The sequence below is a fragment of the Macrobrachium nipponense genome, chromosome 35 (genome assembly GCF_015104395.2).
Source record: "Macrobrachium nipponense isolate FS-2020 chromosome 35, ASM1510439v2, whole genome shotgun sequence".
NCBI lineage: Eukaryota > Metazoa > Arthropoda > Malacostraca > Decapoda > Palaemonidae > Macrobrachium > Macrobrachium nipponense.
The window spans coordinates 41,095,148-41,110,147 of record NC_061096.1 but is presented as its reverse complement, the minus strand read 5'-3'; positions in this window follow the sequence as shown (position 1 = coordinate 41,110,147).

Genomic DNA, 15,000 nt, shown 5'->3' with positions numbered 1-15,000 from the left:
TTGACTCTATAAAGTTCCCCTTTTATATGCTATCGGTCCCAAATGTATTCATTCTCTTTGGCCGCTAGGTCGAAAAAATGTTTTCTTCCTTTACATAAGATGAAGGCTAAGAGAAAATTTTCATCTTTATAAAGCACGCAAGCACGCATGAATACATGCCTATAAATGCAAATGGGTTTCGCAGGTTTTTAGTACAAGCGTAAAGTCACGTAAAAACAGTCCTTCCTGTCTCTGGTCTGTAAAGTGTCACGATGGTATATCAGATTCTACCTTATTGGATTATCAACTTTATGGACTCTCCGTAAGCTCAAAGCAGAAATTATCTTATAATACTATTAATCTCGTTTATTTTTTTCAAATGGCAGTTAGTGTTTGAAAGATAATGGGCGAGATGGTTTCTAAAGGACCAAATGGTCAAATATTCCTGATGAGACACTTGATATATCCTTTCATCAGAAAAAAAAATACTCAAAAACATTGTAAATGTAACCACCAGAGGACTTACCGCAGTGTAGGCCACTGAAATGTAAGCAGCGTTGACACTGCAGAAAACACTGTCAGCGTTGAGGTTTTGGTATGGTAGCAGAATATCTCAAAAACGTACATACAGGATTCGATAAGACGTGGTCGTCGCTATAGACATTAATTGACCTGCTAATAATTATTAACCCTTACAAGAAATCAGCTCAAAGTCAAACCGTTTTCAGGTAAATAAATTGTTGCCAACTAGCCAGTTTCTTCCAGATGTTAATCATCTTGTGACAGTCACCTAAAATACACCCAATGTGTGCAATTGTAATAGCCACATTACACTCTTAATTTCTCGAATTATTCTCGATTTTTTAATACGCTTGTCCGAAAAGCGCGAAGAATTCGAGAAGTTAAGAGGGCATTGCGGCTATTACAATTACTTAAGTGTCTGGTAAAAAAAAAAATTTACCAGTAGATTCTACACACACACACACACACACACACACACACACACACACACATATATATATTACAGATATCAGAGATATTCTCTACACAGACAGACACACATGAAAATGGCGAAATATAACCTATACACATACAGTATAGGGGCGTCTTTTCAGTTTCATGGTATATGAACGAATCAAATTCACCCTGCTGAGTACCGTATATCACTCGAAAAGTCAAACTCCTAAATGCATTCCGAACCGGCCACGAGAATCAGATCGTCCCATCGGTATCATTTTAACGAGTCCGAATCCGCGATAAAAAAGTCGGGAGTCTCAGAACTGCAAGCGTTCTCCGTATCGATAATTGCAACCACTTGATCGTTTAATAACCGTCGGGGCTATCCGCGGCCTAAACGCTCCGATTTATTTCTATCAAGCTTAAGTATGCACCATCACGCGACCAAAATGAAATAGAAGTTGAGACGGCGGAAATACATTCCAAATATTTCCATTAAGGGGACCTTTTGTCAAGCACATAAATGATTCTCGACAGCTTATCGGTCTGGGCTAGTTAAAATCCTACTTAAAAAATAATGGGTTGGCTCTTATACTTTCTCACATTTTTCGTGATAATAATCCATATATATAAATAGATGTATGTATACATGTGTGTGTGTGTGTGTACGTATATGCCACATACACTTCGAAACGCATTGAGCAATTTCAACCAAATTTGGTATAGATATGACATTCCAACTGGAAAAGAATACTGTGTAGGTATTTGTGGGTATGACATCACAGACACCAAATGTGTGTGTGTGGAGAGAGAGAGAGAGAGAGAGAGAGAGAGAGTTATGGGAAGGGGGTGGGAAAGCTGAGAAATGAAAAATTAACTGACAACGACAGATATTAGTGTGTAATCCTTAGTTTCCGAGGTCGCTGAGATAAATAGTGACACTCCCGATGACCTTCAGTCTAAGTTCAGCCCCGGTAGGGAGGGAGGGAGGGGAGGACTCAAAAAGGGTGGGAAAGGGTGACGTAGAAATAACTGATACGACATATATTAGAATCTAAGCCATATGCTTCGAGGTCGCTGAGATAAATAGTGACACTCCCGATGACCTTAAATTACAGTTCAAGAGGGGTGAGAAGGGGTGAGAAATAAAATGTTAAAAATGATGAATATTATTGTCTAATCCATAGTTTTTGAGGTCGCTGGGAAGAATAGGGACACTCCCGATTCCCTTCAAGTCCAAGTTCAGCCCCAGTAGGAATGGGGAGTGAGAAATGGTGAAATATAAAATGTAAAAAGTACTGGGCAATGTAACTGAAGCAACTATCTATCTTAACAAGAGAGAGAGAGAGAGAGAGAGAGAGAGAGAGAGAGAGAGAGAGAGAGAGAGAGAGAGAGTTTATCAGTAGTCATTCAGAGTTTTCCCGGGCAACTCTGGGTTGGTCAACTACTATATACATAAATTTTGTTTCCAAAATCACAATGGTGATGTTTGCTTGACTCTGCTTCCAGAGAGACAGGACAGTAATAACTGGATAAGGGACAGTCACTACAGTAATACCTGTCAGTTCATCCACAACTGTTCGAAGGGTGAACATTCTAATGAAAAAAGTGGAACTGTCAGGCGGACTGTCAACACAAACCCCTCCCCCTTACCCTATCCTACCTTTCCCTTCTCCCTACACTAGACTTTCATTTAGAGTTTTCCCGGGCAGGACCGGGTTGGTCAGCTAATAAAAACAATAATAATACTGAGTTATTTTCTTTCCTTGTCCTTTAAAAATGGGTTCAATGATAGTACCAGAATTGCAAAAGTGAAACTGTGTTATTTGAACAAATATTCTTCTAAACTCATAGGCTATCGTAGGTTTTCTTGGTATGTCACCTCTATTATTTACACGGAAGAATCAAACTATCTTACATATCCTTATATGGTAAAACCTGCTTTCATACTGATGTCATCTAAAATTTAATTTAAGCCATCTAAGATACAACAAAAATCTTATTTCTTGAGGGAAACCATACAAACCTGAATACTATGAGACTAAGCACAAATCAATACGAACATCATTTTCAATGTTGAGAGTATTAATTTCTAAAACACCCCAAGGTAATTTACCACAGAATAAATATATAAATATCGATTAATTAGTTACAGATACATGGCCGTCTATGTCTTCGGAGTCGGTCAATTCAACCCTCAAAGTTCCCTCACTTTTCTTCAAGATCCCTCATGCGAAGAACTTCCAAAGATACTTTAATTAAGGCTAAAGAAGACTGTCAATTCATTTTCACTCTTGTAGCAGTATTAGGTGAGAACTGTCTATAAAATTTAAGGATATATTTGGTCGTCTATTTTCCTAATTAGGCAGCCATTTTAATCTATATCAAGGGATAAGACAAACAATATTTGATTATTGTAATAACGTAGACGAAGCGTACTTGGATCATCATCTGACGTAGACAAGGCATGTTTGGATCATCATACTGACGAAGACGAAGCATATCTTGATCATCGTAACGGCACAGTGGAATGACATTTTTTCATATTTAATTGCATTTCTTTCGATTCATTACTATAGATAGTACACGAAATGTCATCAAGCTTTGCAAAAGTCAATAATCACTCAGAAAAAACGTACGAAGCACATTTCAGGCAGAGCATTTTAAAAACTGTGGTACCTCAAATAGAAAACTTCTCTATCAAGGGAATGTTTCAAGTTCACAAACTGTATCGCAAGCCAGGTTGCGTTTAAATTGCTGGCAGCGTCGACCTCACGAAAAAGAATGTACTTTTTTCATAACGTAATTTATTTCTTGAAAAAACTTCTAGCTCTTTTTTAGTCAAGTGACAATTTTGACAATATATTTGGCATGATCACGAAAAGAATGGTGAAAATCCACCCAACATAAAATGTATAGAATACACTTGCAAGGCAAGTAAAACTAAACGGTGTTCTTGCAATCACATGAACATGAGAAGCATTAATTCATTAAATTGTTCAGAAACTTAAAACATGAGAAAACGCTAGAAAAGTTATTCAAACACGTCACGAGTTGCTCCTAAAAATCTATGAAACTGTAGAAATGCGCATCATATATTGCGGCAACAGTTTAGTCAGCTCCTTACGCTTATTATGTTTGTCATGAGAGAGAGAGAGAGAGAGAGAGAGAGAGAGAGAGAGAGAGAGAGAGAGAGAGAGAGAGAATTTTTACCATTGCATTGAAATCATATAAGAAAAATTCATAGGTACTAATGTCGCTTTGGTCCATAATAGTATAAATGTAAGGACATTCTGTTGTCACTTTCGTTTACCAAATTGCATTTATCTTCAGCATAGTTAAAATGTGTTTAACAGTATCAAGAAACACATTTCTTTACTTACTTTAGACAAAAAACTAACAAAATAACAACATAAACTCTATGATAAACTTCACTGGTGACGTAACTATATGAATCCAACAGTGGTTCACAACGAATACTAGACATACATGTACTTTTTTGAAAGCCTAGCCATAGAATTTTGTGGCCATAGCAGGAAAATGGAAGCCTTAGATACTACTAAAAAAGGAGTGGGGAGAGAGAGAGAGAGAGAGAGAGAGAGAGACGAGAGTGGGGGAGCAGTGAAGCGAATACCGACCAAAGTTATAAAAAAATAAATATATAAAAAGCTGACACAATAACCAGAAAGTGAGGTTTTGTGTTTTCACGAGATTCAGAAAAACGAGATCCATCTAGAACCAAGTGACGTCTGGAACCAAGTAAAGCAAAATGAATACTATATGAATAAAACGATTTGGATCCGGATCTAGATAGAATTAGGTAAAAACAAATAGCCTCATTTGTTTGATGTTAAATACTGAACAGTCGAACAAATACAAGGGGAAGGAATATTAACACTTATATCTACAGAAAAAACTAAACAAGCTCTTTAAACTACGTGTACAGCACTTTCATCATAAAATAAAATCCAGCTGCATATTTCATATTCTCCCAAAATTATCCATACATCACAACTGACAGAAAAAGATTCCATTGTACACCAATCTGTAGCTACCGAGATTTCGGTAAAATTTCAGATTTCCACTAAAACAAACCAAAAGGATCTACGATACACTTTGCTCTGGACACATGGGTTTGTTCGCAATTCCCTTTCTCTTAGAAAGCCATATTATTGTTTAGTGGAAATTGCACACGCACGCGTGCGCACGCACACACACACACACGCACACAAGAAGATCCCTTCGAGCACCTACTACCACAACATTCTACAACTCAGGAAGCTCGCGAAAAATAATTGTGATCTATGCAGCGCCATCTGTTCCCTGGGAAAAACATCAATCATCCATGATATCTTGCGGGGGAAAAATGCACCTCATTACCACAGATTTTTCCGAAGCGTAGAGCACTTTTCCCTACGACCGCAGACGCGTAAGAAAAGTTTAGCATAATAGAAGAGCTCGGAAGAAAAAGCAAATAAGAATGATTACCGTAAAAAAGGCAAGGTAAAACTTATATATACATATATCAAGATAATTAGAAATTCGTACGTTTAAGGAAGAAGGCGATATATAATTTCAAGGGCTAAAACAATAAAGCATTGAAAATCATCTGCAATAACTAACCTTCGACAACGAACCTTTAAAGAATGTAATACTTCAAAATTTCGTTACTTTCGCATATGGATCTTTTCAAAATTTGGATGCTATAATACAACCGATTACCATGATTCTCCTGTAATACATACGTTTCTCATCAAAGGTTGAATTTCCAAAGCAAGGTCATTACCAACGATTGGACAGAAGTCCCTAACAGCAAACAGCGTCGTGCGTGAAACATTGTTTACATAGGCTTATTATAAGCAAGTATACCCAAGACTATGCTGCATATATGAAGAAAATTCAGTCACTTTATCTGCCTGCCTAACTTACAATGTAGTAACAAATTTCATAAAGGGAAGAAAATCGAAGGGTTAACGTAAATTGATAATTTTGGTTTCTATTCTAACCTTAAAAAAAGAGACAGTATCTTCGATAACGGTCCTAAAACACTTTCCTTTCAAAGAATGACATTACTCAATTAGAAAGAATGATCTGAGTTGAAAGAAGTTACATTTCTCCAGACAATAAATTCAAAGTTTCTCTATCATCGGACACACTATCTCAAAACCCAAAGTCGAAATTTAAGATAGAAACGTCTCTGATGTCAGAATGACTGTGGTTGTCAATATTTTTTCTAAAAATTCTAAAAAGCATAGTTATATTAGTATCTCAGGAGAACAGTAACTGCCATAGGGGAAACAACAGACTGGCAAATGCAATGCAACAAAAACAACAAATGACCTATATGCAAGAGGGGTATAACTAAGCCCAATATAAGTAAAAGTATTTGGAAGTTTTGTTGAAAGTCAATCTGTTTTTAACAAATTCATTCATCTAATTAGTTTACACTTTTTTATTCTAGGAAAAACTACAAAAATAATAACATATAACAATAACATATGTATATATGTATATATATATATATATATATATATATATATATATATATATATATATATATATATATATATATATATATATTATACATATATGTGTGTGTAACTGTAATAGCCACAATGCTCTCTTAACTTCTCAAATTCTTTACTCATTTTTTGATACGCTCGTCATTACAAAGCCTTCAGAACCAACCTCAAAGAAATATGAAGAAATCATGATGTCCGGTAGCAGGAAACGAACTCGCGATACCAGCGTATCCAAAAAAGAGCAAAGGATTCGAGAAGTTAAAAGGGCATTGTGGCTATTACAATTACGTATGTATCTGGTAAAAATGACCAATAAATTCTAAAATGACCAATAGATTCTATACACACACATCATATGTACATATATATAATGTGTGCATGAATATGCAAATGCAATAAACAGGACCCACATGAACACCCCCCCCCTCTCTCTCTCTCTCTCTCTCTCTCTCTCTCTCTCTCTAAGGCAGAACAGAACAGAAATTCGCTAGGATATTAAAACGGAAAGCGGCGGTACCCCAACTCGTTCGTGCCGCTAACCAGTGGAAAGGAAAAGAAAGCAAAGTAAACACATAATGTTGTCGTCCGCAAAAAATATATTATTTATAATTAGAGTTTAACCACAGAGTATGACCGGGCCCATTTCAATTATCCCTACTTTTATACCCTCACTCATACTCTGCCATGACAGGTCAAAGTGGGTCGTTAACTTTCTCAGGGGGGTAACCCTTCCGCTCACTTACCCACACCAGCACCCTCGACCCAACGGGCCCAGGGACCCCCATACCGCTGCCTCTTTCAGGTTCCTGCCCCACCCACATTAAAATCCTTTATGTTGTGCTGCTTTTCCAAATGACAACGTTATAGGACCTCTACGCACCTGATTATTTCCCGTAGCCTTCTTTTGCAGACTCGTTCCTCATTTTTCAGAAGAGTTTGTGCTTCGCGTCTGGCGTTGCTACTCATGGCAAAATCCTTCTCTCGTTTTACATTTATATCTAGATGATATTATATAAATCTCGTTCTCGAATAATTTAATCGGAAATAATGTAAGTAAGGGAAGAACGTTTCGTAAAATGAAAGATTATGCATATGTTATGTATAGTGTATGTTTATATATATATATATATATATATATATATATATATATATATATATATATATATATATATATATATTATATATAATTTTACATTCGTCTTACGTGCATGCGAGGATATGCTCATGCATTTAGCTCGTTTGCAGAAAAACAAATTTCTCTCTCTCTCTCTCTCTCTCTCTCTCTCTCTCTCTCTCTCTCTCTCTCTCTCTCTCTCTCTCTCTCTCTCAAACACGCATCCACAATTGAAAAAAATGTACATACACATGAACACGAGCCAACGCTAATTTTAAGTCACTCGTAAAATAGATTTTTATATACGATACCTGTCTTACTGTTAATTTCACCAACAATCCATACCTGGAAAAGAAAGGAAAATTCCATTAAATAAAATATAATCAAACATTGCATGAATGAAAATCAAAGTAAACACGAATTAACAAGAAATTGTCATCAGAAAGTTACAGGTTTGCCTAAGAACTCAAAATACAAATTGAGACTTGCAAACTGTTCACATATGTTGTAAACTAGTATCTTTTTACAACGTCATCAACCTGAAAGTCATGCTTGCTTCCATGCACTGTATGGATGTGCGTGTATGTATGATTTCAACTAAAATTTTACTCTTATATTTACCTGGTAACAAATGCCGAGCCTAAATCAATAAGCTACTTAATATTCAAACAAAACTTTTCCTTTCCTCTCTTCATACGCAAACATTACTTTGCGGAAGCTTGTGATCATGTTCATGGCCTTATGGCAGAACGGAAGCCCTCAAAGTTAAGGTTATACTATTATTATTATTATTATTATTATTATTATTATTATTATTATTATTATTATTATCAAACAATATTCACAAAGCATGAGTCTTGAAATTGAGAAACAAATTCACAGTTATGTAGGGATACAAATGTATATATTCTTAAATATATTTGTACCCATACCTAACTATGGATTTTTTTCTCCCTTATTATTATTATCGATTATTGCTATCATCATCATCATCATTATTATCATTATGAATGCCATTCTCGCGTGGGGAAAAGAAATCCACAGAGAGAGAAAAAAAGGTAAAACAAAAATACCCGAATATCTTAACATACAAGAAAGGTATTCTGTCGTATTCGATGAATCCAGGAGATGCTACTCCCTGATTTAATGTAGAGAAAACATTTCACGTGACAAAAGAATATATCTAATTCATCAATCAAGAGGGAAGTTTCTTATAACCTAAAAGTAACTCACAATCAGCTCAAAAAATGCGAAATTTAAACATATAAATCTCCTGTTTGAAAGTGACAGGTGTGTGTGTGTGTGTGTGTGTGTGTGTGTGTGTGTGTGTGAGAGAGAGAGAGAGAGAGAGAGAGAGAGAGAGAGAGAGAGCTCCACTGAACAATATCGAGTAAAGGTTGAAAAGCAACCCCCTGCTACTAATTCCGTTTGTGTCAAATCAAAGGCAACTATTATTCTCCCGGATGCTTTGTTAAACTCAAATTCTCACCTTTTGTATTTAAAACGATCGTGTTTTCGGAGAGAAAATAATAATACTCACTCCATCACATCACTTCCTGTAACAGCAGAAGGCTTTTCACGAATTAATCAACACTGACATTTGAGCATTCTGCTTTTCAGATTTGTTGGATGTTATTTTTTTCGAGTTTCTTCTCTTAAATAAGGAATAATAGCAATCCATTTCTTTAGAATGTTAAGATAAAGGTCTCTTATTTATATATTCAAAAATAACCCTACACTTCTTTTCAAGTTTCTTCTCTTAAATATGACTTATTCATTGTCAAAGCTATCCATTTCTCTAGATTATTAAAGAAGGCCTCTTTTATTTCTAGACATGAAAATAACTGCACATTTCTTAAAAACAACACTGAATGGCAACTTGACATTGTCAACAGAACGAAAACTGTCAGGGACGAAGTGTCCTTTTCGGCCACGTAATTCTGACCAATTACATGTCGTTAGGGCAGGTCCTTTGCCTCTCCACCTGGGGTCCTTCAGTAATTGCTTCTCATCCCACCAATTCGCTATGCATACAATTCCGACTCCCATTCAACCCTTGTAATGCCTTCGTAACGTCATTAACTCCTGGTTACAACAGTCCATTCCGAGGGGGATGAGGAGAAGGGGCTGTGAGGAGGGGGGAGGTTTCATTTTGGAGTAGCAATATTTCGACCTCTATAGACTTCCTGCCTGCCAGAATAATCCAGCTATAAGCCAAGCCACTAGTTTCCTGGTTAGTACGTCGCGTCCGACAAGAACCGTGGAACTTGTGTCTGGGAAATACTTAAAGCTTATAGTAATTCAAGAATATCCAGGATTCTAGCGAATAAGGATTATCCATAGGAGTATGTTTCGTGCAACTGCAAGATCGTTATCCGGTTTCATCATTAACTGTTTCTGAGCTACATATTGTGGAACTGGATTCAAAATGACAAGGATTCGAAACTGAATTATCTTTTCGAACAGTATACAAAAATTTCGACGAATCATACTTCTACCGTCGGAGACCTGCTCTTTGTTCATCTTGTTTCTTGTTTATAAAATGTTCATAAAGCTGGCAATACCTAAAATTAAACAAAAGCAAACAAAACATGTTTAACGCAAAATACCACCATCTGAATATAAGAGCACTTCACTGTGCCAATGCATACCTCACAACAAGCTTGCAAATTTCCTGAAATATGCTTCATACCAGTTCGAGACCAAAAGACAAAAAAAAAAAAAAAAATGCTAAACTCTCTTGACTTAATTGCTCCGACTGTTTGCATAAATCTGCTTTTTTAACCAAGTCCCCACAAGTCTATACAAACTCCAGTCATATATCATCTACATGTATCCTACAATCCAAACTTGCTCACCAAAATCTACATATCAATGTAGAGCCAGCTCTGAGCTCAACAGCACCACTCAGAGAAGGCAAGTACTTGTAATTCTTGCATATATTCACCACTCGACTACTTTTCTTACATGTATGAAAAAAAATTTCTCTACTTTTTCAACGAAGATATAACTTAGTTATTTCAAGAATTCAATGTTGTTTACCTACAAATACACGCTAATCATAATAGCAGGAATTGTTAACTGACGAGATACTAGAAGGAATTGGCTTTCAAATTAACACAAACAAAATTGTAGTTGCTGTAAACCTCATTACATCAAACCAATGTATGATTAATTGCGAATGGAGTATATAAACGCACAACGCGAACTTATAAGAAATTCCTACCTTGTATGGAATTCCTGTTATATGAAATTAACAACTCATATGAAATTCCTAACCTGTATGAAATTACTTACTTAAATGAAATTCCTAACTTGAATGGAATTCCAAAAGTATATTAAATACTGAACTTACATGAACATTCCAAACATATAAAATTCCTAACTTGTATGAAATTCCTAAGTTGTATGTAAGAAATTTCTAACTTATATAATATTCCTAAAAGAAAATCCTATCTTTCATGAAATTCCTAAATGAAAATCCTATCTTACATGAAATTCGTAAATGAACATTCAAACTTTCATACTTAATGAAATTCCTAATGAAAATCCTAACATACATGAAATTCCAAACTTTCAGGAAATTCCTAATTTGTATGAAATTCCTAACTTGTATGGAATTCCTAACATATGAAATTCCTAACTCGACCTTTGACATTTACTGCCACTAGCCCTGCTGTGATGTATGACCTTTCTGGTCTCTCGGGGATATGGGCCATATATTAGGATAAAAAAATGTACTCTTTTGCATATACCTGTTGCTGAGGCCTGAAATTGTAGATAATTTTCGTCATTCTGAACCAGTCTTTAAGCCTAAGTCTATACCCATTTGCAACTTTAGGACACGCGATGCAATATAACAGGCGCTGATCATGACATTTGTCAATGACATTGGACATTGATAACAAATGTTCTTTAATGCATGTTGTTATCATTATTATTATTATTATTATTATTATTATTATTATTATTATTATTATTATTATTATTATTATTATTATTCAGAAGATGTAAAAGCCCTTAAGCATTAAGAGGACAATATATTAAGATTTATAGCCAAGAAAATGGTCTCATTTTATCCTCAGGATTGTTCTTCACATTTTTTCTTATTTGTAGGTTTTTTACCACCAGCTTTCAGCAGCACTGAAACTAATCTTTGCAAATTTCTAATCATACATCATCATCAAGTCTCTACCAACTTAAAATTAACATAGTAAAGACTCAAGACTTGCTAAAAACACCATATTATACTTTGGCTAAGACTACAGGTCAATTTTAGTCGTCTTGGGATACGTCCATGTAGTCTTGTAAATACTTTAGATAAGTCAGCAGATACTTTAAGGCCGACTCGACGATTTACCAACTCGATGATCAAGCACTCAGATGATCAAACACTCCAGACCATCAACTCGATTACTTCAGATTTTCCTGGTGATCTTTACAAGTCATCTTGGCAATCATTTCAGGTTACAAATACATCTGAAAGGTTCTTCCATTTCACTTTGATGATCACTTCTGCCTTTCAGGCGATAAGAGCTCTGGGTCATTCCCGTGCTCAAGGAATGTCAATTTTTTATCGCTTCCCATCACTTTGACGAAGGCATCTGTAGTTGTGATGATCACATTCGCCTTGAGATGTAATCTTGATGATTGCTTGGATCTCTATAAAAACATTACTTCATTTAATCTCTGAGGAGATATGAAGTATATAGGAGGAAGCGTGAGGGTAGAAGCTCATTTCTACTAACACTACTATTATCATTTCCTGTCTTTAAATTTCCTCACGTTTCCTATTTACTTTTCAGGCAAGGGATGTGACAATCGCTTGTTTCAAACGCCACAACTTAGAATGTCTTACCGCATTTACGGATATTCAAGAAAAAATGTATAAAATGAAAAAATGCAATCAGTCAATGAGAACACGTGAAGAACCCCCTTTTCAAGTGTTTTAAAACATATGGAAAAATGCAACAAACTCCAGGACCACTTTATAAGTTTGAACTAAACTGGTAACTTGTATGACCAGACTGAAAATCGAGGGAAGCCAAGAATTTCTGCTAAGGGAGCCTAGAATGTAAACATCAATGCAAAATAATTTGATAAAAGAAGGCCAACCAGTATACAAGTTACTTTATACTTAACTTATATATTTCATAAATTAAAACAAAAAAATATTTATAATAATAAATGTGCACAGCATGAAAGACAAGATACTACTCTTTTATGTCTTTAACTTCTAACGTGGCAAATCATACTTCAGACACACATGGTATTCTGTACATTCATACGAAAACTTCATCACAACTGCCGGCAAATTCTTCAGCTACAGCGCCTAATCATCAGTGCCCATGGGAACCGAATTCCAAGCACGTAATACTCAGTACTTAAAATAATAGGGTATCCCTGGTAACTATTTCCCATCAAGCACGGTGGTTTCGCTGCAGGAATATATTCATACAGCTAATACAGCAAAAGTATGTAGTCCACCATGTTAGCCAAGTTATTCGTCTGGTCAATAGTCAACTCTCACTACAGTTACTGATATTAGAATTATATAAAAGAGGTTTTCTGTTTACTTCATCAGCATTCCATTCAGTGGTGGGAATGGCAATCTTTACGAGGGTACAGGAAAAAACAATGAGTTTGAAATATGGTCTTGCCATTCTATTTTTCTTTGGAAATTATCAGGAATCTACCATAAACCGTTGTCTAATTTGAATTGCCTGATAATTTGAGAAGCTTCCTAAAGAATGTAATTTGCCTCCTCAACTCTTACCAACTACTATTCTTCTTATTAAAGAAAAGGATAAATATTTAAAATATATACTGAAGACTCCTGAAGGATCAGAAGAGTAATCTAACCTTATTTTTTAGCACCAAGTTATTAGCCGTGTCGCATTTTAGCCCAGTCATTTTAATATTTCTAGTTTGTCAATGAATTTACGTTTCAGGTTTTGTAAGTCATGTCATGGAGGCAGTGTTATTTTTGTTACTCAGATCTGTCTTATGTACAACCTTCATTTTTGTTTAATCGTTGTACTCTTAACATCCAGTCACTAATTTTTGTATTATTTTCAAACTTCTATAAGACGGAGGAAGATTTCATCAAGATTTTTAATAAGTCCAAATGCTGGAAAATTTAGGAGACTAAACAGCTACGCTAAAGCACAATAAGGCATACTTTGGTTAATATTTTCTGCATTTCACTCATAAAATTGCAAATTTTATTAATATCTATTTACGCTCTTATTTATGTTGTTTTAGCTTGTTCATTATTGTGCAATTTATACTTTGGAAACATTCGTAAATAAGAACAGTCCTTTAAGCGCCTTCCACAAAAACACAAGTATTTCTTGAATAATTATCACAGTATGGAGTTTAAGTGTAAAATAAATAGTACAGAATAAAACTATAACTGTCATTTGCTTATTACAACGGGAAGTCAAGAATAAAACTAATTCTCCTAAAAATAAAGCGAAACATTATTATAAAGCAATAGTAAAAATAGTAAACTACTTAACCCTTTCCAAGAAAAGGCCCCCACCCCCCAAAAAAAAAAGAAGACAAATGGTATGGGTCAAGAAATACTATATCCACGAAAAACTGAATTTGCTGTTGAGGAAATCTCTCGGATCATAGAAATGTGGATCTATTTCAAATTCTGAGAATCACTCACAACTTGCTTTTTTAAATCCAAAGGATTCCGCTGTAGCGAGGATTGAAATGTTAGCAGTCCTGTGTGTGTGTCTGTGTGTGTGTGTGTGTGTGTGTGTGTGTGTGTGCGCGTGCGCGCGCGTGTGTGTGTGTGTGGAGAGAGAGAGAGAGAGAGAGAGAGAGAGAGAGAGAGAGAGAGAGAGAGAGAGAGAGAGTTTGACGATTTTAAGACTTACGATATATATAATATATATATATATATATATATATATATATATATATATAGAATATGTGTGTGTGTGTGTATGTTATGTATGATATCATTCTTTTAACACTTTCCTAGCAGCCATTTTGGGCATAAATATATACAAATTTATCCTGAAAGTTAATCCAAGATACAAACGTAAGAAATCGACGCAGTCAAGAGCAAATTAAACGGGGCAAAGATGTCATATATTTCCCGTTCCGACGATTCGCTAACTTCAGATAATAACACTTATATTTCTCCATCTAAAATTCCAACAGTATTTACCTAGCTGAAAACCAGCATTAGTGTACCCCTAGTAAGATGAGAATTTTTTCTTTTAATAAGATATCTACACCTGTAGCACCGAAGATGTGGACAACTGATAGAAGTAGCATAAAAGAAAAATAAAGAAAAACTAAAAAACATAGGAGGGAGCAGCGGAGAGAAAGGACTCTTAATAACTTTTTAATTTAAGATGAAGATGCTCACATCAGTTACACAGTAGCTAGTTGACAACTTATAGAAGT